Source organism: Lepidochelys olivacea (assembly GCF_965140295.1).
Source record: "Lepidochelys olivacea isolate rLepOli2 genome assembly, chromosome: 5".
NCBI classification, from domain to species: domain Eukaryota; kingdom Metazoa; phylum Chordata; order Testudines; family Cheloniidae; genus Lepidochelys; species Lepidochelys olivacea.
The window spans coordinates 5,075,751-5,084,978 of record NC_140415.1 but is presented as its reverse complement, the minus strand read 5'-3'; positions in this window follow the sequence as shown (position 1 = coordinate 5,084,978).

The following is a 9,228-nucleotide window of genomic DNA, read 5'->3' as shown; positions in this document are numbered from 1 at the left end:
AATATGCCTCTCTGGGACATTCTAAATAATTATCATGATTCCAATTGCACAGAACCATTTTTGTGGATTAATAAACAGGACACTTAAAATATCTTCGTATACATTTCATCCTTTAAAAGGTCCAGTTCCAAAGCTTGACGACTTGGTTGTGGTATTATTTGTAGATCTAAGGTACAGAAACACAGAGTCCACTAGGGCTTTTCCCCCCCAGTCCTATATGACATTGATGCTCTTTTTTGAAAGGGTACTTTAGATGGTTTCCTTTATTCCACACTGATTCTGTTGTTCCCATGTCTTTATTTTATTTTAAAATTGCTTTGTCATTGGCTGAGGAATTGCTCACAGCAGTGTAATCCTTTAAAAGTGAACCAGTGACACTCCTGCGGAGACTGGGGCCTTCAAGTTCTTGCCACCACAAGATGCGATGGTGTTTGATGGAGTAGCAAAGGGTGGTAACAATCTGCTGCAGACTGATTTATCAGAAGAAGCAAAAATGAATGTTGACACACAGTAACATTATGGCAATAGAATCATAGAATCATAGAATATCAGGGTTGGAAGGGACCCCAGAAGGTCATCTAGTCCAACCCCCTGCTCGAAGCAGGACCAATTCCCAGTTAAATCATCCCAGCCAGGGCTTTGTCAAGCCTGACCTTAAAAACCTCTAAGGAAGGAGATTCTACCACCTCCCTAGGTAACGGATTCCAGTGTTTCACCACCCTCCTAATGAAAAAGTTTTTCCTAATATCCAATCTAAACCTCCCCCACTGCAACTTGAGACCATTACTCCTCGTTCTGTCATCTGCTACCATTGAGAACAGTCTAGAGCCATCCTCTTTGGAACCCCCTTTCAGGTAGTTGAAAGCAGCTATCAAATCCCCTCTCATTTTTCTCTTCTGCAGGCTAAACAATCCCAGCTCCCTCAGCCTCTCCTCATAACTCATGTGTTCCAGTCCCCTAATCATTTTTGTTGCCCTTCGCTGGACTCTCTCCAATTTATCCACATCCTTCTTGTAGTGTGGGGCCCAAAAGTGGACACAGTACTCCAGATGAGGCCTCACCAATGTCGAATAGAGGGGAACGATCACGTCCCTCGATCTGCTCGCTATGCCCCTACTTATACATCCCAAAATGCCATTGGCCTTCTTGGCAACAAGGGCACACTGCTGACTCATATCCAGCTTCTCGTCCACTGTCACCCCTAGGTCCTTTTCTGCAGAACTGCTGCCTAGCCATTCGGTCCCTAGTCTGTAGCTGTGCATTGGGTTCTTCCCTCCTAAGTGCAGGACCCTGCACTTATCCTTATTGAACCTCATCAGATTTCTTTTGGCCCAATCCTCGAATTTGTCTAGGTCCTTCTGTATCCTATCCCTCCCCTCCAGCGTATCTCCCGTAAACTCCTCCCAGTTTAGTATCATCCGCAAATTTGCTGAGAGTGCAATCCACACCATCCTCCAGATCATTTATGAAGATATTGAACAAAACCGGCCCCAGGACCGACCCTTGGGGCACTCCACTTGATACCGACTGCCAACTAGACATGGAGCCATTGATCACTACCCGTTGAGCCCGACAATCTAGCCAGCTTTCTACCCACCTTATAGTGCATTCATCCAGCCCATACTTCCTTAACTTGCTGACAAGAATACTGTGGGAGACCGTGTCAAAAGCTTTGCTAAAGTCTAGAAACAATACATCCACTGCTTTCCCTTCATCCACAGAACCAGTAATCTCATCATAAAAGGCGATTAGTTTAGTCAGGCATGACCTTCCCTTGGTGAATCCATGCTGGCTGTTCCTGATCACTTTACTCTCATGCAAGTGCTTCAGGATTGATTCTTTGAGGACCTGCTCCATGATTTTTCCAGGGACTGAGGTGAGGCTGACTGGCCTAATAATTCTAATAATGACTGGCCTAATAATTCTCCCCGCCCCGGGAAATATTAGTGACTGTTACAGATACTAAAACTAAGCTAGCATACCTCTGGCCCGAGTTCAGCAAAGCACTTAAGCACACGCTTAAATCCCGTTGACGTCAAAGATTAAATCGCAAAGCCAATGCCGTGCTTAAGTGCTTTGTGGAATAGGAGCTTTTACTATTATGCAGTCTTTTTATATGGGATAGAGCATGGATTGGAACTCAGGAAACTGAGATTCTATTCCTGGATTAGCCACTGGCCTGCTGGGTGACCCTGGCAAGTCACTTCTCTTCCTTGTGCCTCAGGTTCTCCATCTGTAAAAGGGGGATAATGATCTGAACCCCTAAAGGCCAGGACTTAATATTATTAAAAAGTAATATACCACCCCCCTTTCCAATAACTTTGGCAGTACTCATTTAACTTCCCATTCACCACTGAGAATATCCCTCAGGAAAGAACCAGACCACCTCCCCCACCCTCCAAGCCCCACTCCTGGTTTGGCTCAGCACGTAGCCAGGCCAAGCATCTCTTGGAAGCTCCGTCTCCAGCAGCTACGGAGCTTCTCACCTGTCCTCCCCACACTTAACCCAGTTTAATGAGTCAGTTTTATTGAGGTGCTGTGTAGGCAGGACCTCCCTGGAGTCCATTTAGTTCTGCTACTGCCTTTTGCAATAGCTGGTTCATGCAGCAAAGTCCTCCGTCTGCAACATCTCTCACCTAAGCTTCCATGGGAGGGGAGTGAAGAACCTTAGAACCCATCAGCAAAGCCCTGCTTGCTTAGAAATCTATTCCTCACTACAAGGTAAAAACTCTGTCCACTCTCCCAGCCTGCCTGGGAGGCGTCTACCTCCTACAATCCAGGTTTACGTGTAGTTATGGTGAGCTCCCAAAGATGTGTCACTTGAGGAACTGGGTTGGGGGTAGGTAGCCTATGCAAATAAAGCTTTGTATGGCAGCACTTTCCCCTTTTCATCAACAGAGGGAGTAGAGAGCTCTTTCTCCTTTGGAGCTTCTGACCACATAGACTATACGCAGGCGTTGGTTACATTGATACGTTCACAGTGTAATGGCCCTTTTCTGTTTTACACTTCAGTTTAGTTATTCCTGAAAAAATAGTAAGCAGAATTTATTGTTACAAAAGTGATGCAGGGTTTTGAACTCACCCGGTAAACAAACAGTGTGATCTATCTATGTTACATATCTGGCCTTCTCACCTCAGTGTCTGAGCACCTCTCAGTCTTTAGTGTATTCATCCTCACACCCGCCCAGTCTGTGAGATAGGGCAGGCCTATTGTCAGTCACACAGGGAGAGGAAAGATGGTCTTGGTGGTTGGGGCATTCGCTAGGGGCTTGGGAGATCTGGGTTCGATTCCCTGTTCTGTCACAGAGCCCCTGTGTGACCTGGGGCAAGTCCTGTAATTGCTCTGTGCCTCAGTTTCCCCCCATAAAAAGGGGATAATAGCACAGCCCTTCCTCATGGGGCAGGGGGCTGTGTGTGGATAAATACATTAAAGGTTGTGAGGTGATGGTGGCCATATAAGTTCCTCAGATGAACTAATTCCTGCTCTGCCCCAGACTATCTAAACTGGGTGTCCCCCAGTCCAGGCTAGCACTCTAACCTCTGAACCAGCCTTCCTCTCCTAACACAAAAGATGAGAGGCATAGCCCTTCTCCTGCGTGATTCCCCATGCATGTGGGCTACACAGCGCTGGTGGCTGGCAGAGGAGCACGGCTGGTGAAATGAGCTCTGGGCTTTAGAGCTAGCAGCGCCTGGTGCCTGTGTGGGTGAACGCACCTCCACAGTCTCAACCCAGGGCTGAGTTAGCGAGGACACCCCATCGGGCAGCTCTGAGCTGCCTGCCATCGGGCCAAAGAAACCCCTGGGTGATGCCTCTTGCAACCTGCCCACTCCTCGCAAAAACCCAGAACATGCACCCCTCCCCCTGTCACTGCCCCAACCCCATTCCAGCCTCTCTGTCTCCTCTCTACGCTGCTCCCACCAACCCCAGGAGAAATTCTGCCGCTCTCAAGGGCTGTTGGTCTGTCCACGCCTCTTGCCAGTGTGCCAGAAGGGGGCCTGCCTTAGCCCAGCGCCCGGCTTTTTAAGTGTGAGCAGCAAGCCTCATAGCCACTGACGGGCTGCGTCTGACCCCCAGCTTCCTGGCTTAGTGATGCCTGGACCAGGACAAGCCCGGCCAGCTGGGGCAGTGCCTTGTGCATCCCTGCCGACTTCTGCCACCGGTGGTGGGATTTGGGCTGGGGTCTGGGGTCTTGTCTCCCAGTGACATGGGACAGTTGGAGCTCTCTGATTGGTTAGCTGCCCCAGTTGCTCTCTCTCCCTGCTCCCCCTTCCCAAAGCCATTCATTCTCATGGAGGGGGGTGGGGAGGAGGCAGCTAGAGAGCCCAGCAGCTGTTCTGCCCCCCACTTCTGCTCCCCCCCTGTGATCAATCGGGACAGGATGGTGACCCTGATCTCCCCCCCTCACCCCTTGCAGCACCCAGCCTGGGAATGGCTGGTGGGGATGAAAAGCTTCTGGAGCTGCTCCCTGAGCCTGGAAGGGGCAGAGGAGACCCCAGTGCAATCCCTTCAGGCCTGTGTGGGTCGGGTGAAGAACCCCAGGAGGACCAGAGGTGAGGCTGGGAAGGGTGCACCTGATGGGGGGCTCGGGGTGCTGAACTGATGGGGGGACTGGGCAGATGTGGGGTGGGGGGATGGACAGAACTGATGTGGGGCAGAATGATGAGGGGGCTGGGTGAGGGCTGTGAGGGGAGCACTGATGTGGGAACTGGGGGACAGGACTGACTGGAGACCGAATTAATTGCTGGGCAAGGGATGGGCAGAGGTAGACAGTGGGCAACACTAATTCTCTCTTTCACACACACACACGATGGACAGGGCAGTTCAAAAACCAAGACAGGCCAAAAACCACAGTATGATCTTTTAAAAAAACTGTATGATTTTGGGAGCCAGAATTTGGCAGAATCTGATGATTTTTACTCTCTTGAGGGTGACATTACTGCAGTTCTGAACTATAGTTTGTCCCACCTCTCCTCTAGACCAGGCTCCTAAATCAAATCACCCCTTTGGACTGCCCACCGCTTCAGCACCTTGGCCGTGGGGAGCCATCACCTTGGAGGTGCTGTCTCGAACCACTCAGATGGCAGCATGCGCCTGTGTGAGCATCTGAAAATGTTGGCCTAAAGGGGCCAGAGCAAGTCACTGTGATTGCTGGGTTTAGAACGGGGTGGGCAAACTTTTTGGCCTGAGGGCCACATCTGGGTGGGGAAATTGCTTGCAGGGCCATGAATATAGGGTTGGGGTGTGGGAGGGGGTGTGGTGTGCAGGAAGGGGCTCAGGACAAGGGGTTGGGGCAGAGGAGAGGTGAGGGGTGTATGAGGGGGCTCAGGACAGGGGGTTGGGGTGCAGGAGGGGGTGCACAGTGCCGGAGGGGGCTCAGGGCAGCGGTGCAGGGAGGGGTGCGGAGTGCGGGAGGGGGCTCAGGGAAGGGGGTTGGGGTGCAGGAGGGGGTGCACAGTGCCGGAGAGGGCTCAGGGCAGTGCTGCAGGGAGGGATGAGGAGTGCGGGAGGGGGCTCAGGGAAGGGGGTTGGGGTGCAGGAGGGGGTGCACAGTGCCGGAGAGGGCTCAGGGCAGTGCTGCAGGGAGGGATGAGGAGTGCGGGAGGGGGCTCAGGGAAGGGGGTTGGGGTGCAGGAGGGGTTGCTCAGTGCCAGAGGGGGCTCAGGGCAGCGGTGCAGGGAGGGGTGCGGAGTGCGGGAGGGGGCTCAGGGCAGTGGTGGAGGGAGTGGCGCGGGGCCCACGGTGCCATGGGGGTGGCAATCCCGTGGGCCAGATCCAAAGCCCTAAGGGGCCAGATCCGGCCCACGGGCCGTAGTTTGCCCACCCCTGGTTTAGAACCCTCTCTGCTGTCCATCCCCTGCGCATCTCTGTGGTACCTGGCTCCCTCAGCCCCTACACACCATGCTCCTCTCTCCTGGCCTCCTGCAAACTACCAACCTCTCCCAGGGGCCACCTCCCAGGGGTCTCAAACTCAAGCCAGGGTCCCGCACCGGGGGGACCCACTTTTAACGAGGGTCAGCAATGGGAGGAGGGGACAGAGGGGAGTGGGGTTTGGAGGGAAGGGCGGTGCGAGGGCAGGGCCTCAGGGGGAACGGGCAGTGGGAGGGCAGGGGCTCAGGGAGAAGGGGTGGTGCAGGGGCAGGGCCTGGGGGACGGCATGGCGTGCGGGGGCAGGGCCACAGTTTGGGCACCTGTGGTGTCCCCCCCCCCAACTTTTAAGGTGCTTCTGCCGCTCCTTAACCAGGCTTTGCATTAATTGCTTACAGCCAGCGGGAAAGCAGTCCGAGCCCCACTCACTGACGAAAGGGCCAGCTAGGGATGAGGATGCGGATGTGGTATTATTTGTATTGCGGTAATGTCTAGGAGCCGTGGACCAGCCCCCGTTACGCTAGGCACTGTACAAACACCGCCGTGTTGTGTGTTGGGGTTGGAAAGGTCAGCACAGAGCCAAGGGTAAAACATTTTTTTTCTGGGCATCGATTAAAAACAATCCTGAGGCAATTGCACACGCAGCGGGAGGGGGGGGATACCGAGCGAGGCCTTTTATCTGTGACCATGAAAGAAAAGCAATTCTACATAACAGAGCGAAGCTCAGGGCTAAATATAGTTCCTGTGCGTTTGATACCTACTGGACAAAGAAGGGGCTCCTACCTGCACTGCTTGAGAGGGGAATGAGGAGATATACTTCTCTTAACCCCTTCGTTGCAGACAGCTGCGTCTGGGGGCAGAGGCTTTCCCAGCAGTAGCGTGTCTCAGGACAGGCCGTTCAAGTGCAAGGAACACCAGGGTGTATCAGCTGTGCTTGGCAGGGCTACAGGGGGGAGCAGGATTAGGGGGATGTTTCAGTCACATAAAAGTGGTTTAAGTGGAAACCTGCGGTGTACCCCTTCTGCCAGTGGGAGTGGGCAGCAAGAAAGGCCACGTTCATTATCTCAGGAACAATATAACCAAAACTGGCTCAGGCTCCCACCACTAACCTGGGAAAATTTCACTTTCCCCTCTGAGCACCCCTAAGAGGCAATACTTCCCCTCTCGCAAGCACAGGGGCTGAGGTAGAAAGAGTTTCTTTAATAAAAGGAACCAAGCATTAATCTGAGCCAACAGCCCAAGCCGTATTCATAAACATAAAAGCATGAGTGCAACACACCCTCCCCAGAGCACGCTGGGCAGTGGCCTTCGCTTCAGCTTCTTGAGTCCAACACCCGCGTTCTTGTAGCGTGCCGCCCCGCAACGCGCCGTGGCTGAGCCTTGTCGGCTCAGCGCCAGCGTTCATAGGCACAGCTGCAGGACTTCTCCCTGACTGGTGCCGAGCGGCTCCGACTCACGCATGCTTGGGGCAGGCTGCACGCTGGGGGAGCAGGAGGCCAGCTGACTGGGTGTGTGGCCAGGTATAGCTGCGTCTCTGGGCTCAGCACAAAGCAATGTGCGTGTAACGTGAAACGGGCTCCCAGGTGCAGAGTCCCCGCCCCACCAGGCACCTCCTCCCCTCTCCCACACGCAGCAATGCACCAAGGCCCTCTACTTGCTGCGTCCAGGCCTTTCTCCTCCCCCCATTCCAGCCATCCTCTCTTCTTGCTGAGGCTCCCTGTCTCCGGGCTACCCCATCCTAGCAGATTAGGTTGGGCTGAGCAGGCTCTACCTGATGCTGCTGCTTCTCTTACCTTGCCCTGGGTTCCTCCCGCTGGGTACCTCACTGGAAAGTTGTGGGGAGGGCAGGTGCTGCCTGGGTGTCAGTCAGGAGCCTTAGCCCATCTGCCCCTGCCCTGCCTGAATGCCAAGAAAGCTGGAGTCTCCTTGGGGAGACCTGAAATCCAGAGTCTTTAGCCCAAAGCTGCCACAGGTTAGGCAGGTGTGCAATCAGGGCACCGTTCCCTGGGCACTGCGCTAGTGCCCAGTGCCTGGAGGGGGGACCTTTTCGAAGGGGCAGCGAGTGCGGCCATTGAAGTATCCAGCATCCCCAGCAGCATCATGGCTGTCTCTTCCCTATCAGCTGCGGCCACTCCCATGCAGGTGCCCCATCCCCCTCTGTTTGTGGGTGTGGAGTGCTGGGGCAGCCTCCCGCGTGAGTGCCACCCCCTTTATGGGCTGCTGCATGAAGAATCAGGCAGTCGCTTCTCCGCCAAAGCCCCACAGACCTTTACCTTGTGAGTGATTATAATAAATCAGGATGCAAACGGAGACAACACCCTTCTAAACCCAATAGCCCTAAGATTTAACCTTCCCCTGGGTTTCCCACAGGTAAGGTATGTTATTATTTCTGTTATCATAGCTCTTAGGTGCCCTACTCATTGACTCAGCCCTCCACTGTGCTCTATAGCCCCTACCCCAAAGAGCTTACAATTTGAATATAAGGCCAGCGACAACAGCTGGGCAATAGCAACTGGCAGCACGGACCAATCGGAGGCGGGAGCTGATATTTCAATTCTGAATAAGAGAGTGTGTCCATGTCACTTTGACGTCAAGTTGTAAATTACTTGCTGCATGGACTGTGTCTTCTTCCCTGCTCCGCGCCATATTGTAGGTGTCTCACAAACTATGAGGCTCAGCCATAGAAACAGTGATGTTTTGGATGGGAAAGCAGCCCTCTGATAGCCAGCCATTAGAGAAGGGATGGTCCCGTGGTTGGAGTGCTACCTGCCACCCTAGGAGACTTGGCTTCAAGTCCCTGCTCCACCAAACTTCCTCGGGTGACTCACTTAAGAATTTCTGTTCCGGGGTGCCCATCTGCAAATTGAAGCTGAGGGCACTGTCCTACCTCGTAGTGGTGTTCAAAGGGAAATACTAGGTGAGGTGCTCTGATACCCTTTGGGACAACAGGGGCCATATAAACACCTTTGATTGATGGTTCTCCCTCTCCTCTGGGTGTCAAGGCAGGATCATTTCCTCTTGGGCATTTAGTTTTAAGTCTCTCAAGTGATGAGGTTTCCACCCCCTCCCCAGGGAGACTGTTTCACAGCTTATGTCTCATCCCCAGAAGGGCTTTCCCTTGATACTCCACCTACATTTTCCCTTTCCTAACCTAGAATCATAGAATATCAGGGTTGGAAGGGACCTCAGGAGGTCATCTAGTCCAACCCCCTGCTCAAAGCAGGACCAGTCCCCAATTTTTGCCCCATATCCAATGGCCCCCTCAAGGGTTGAACTCACAACCCTGGGTTTAGCAGGCCAAAGCTCAAACCACTGAGCTATCCCTCCCCCTGAACCTAATCCCTTTGCTTCCAGTCAGATGC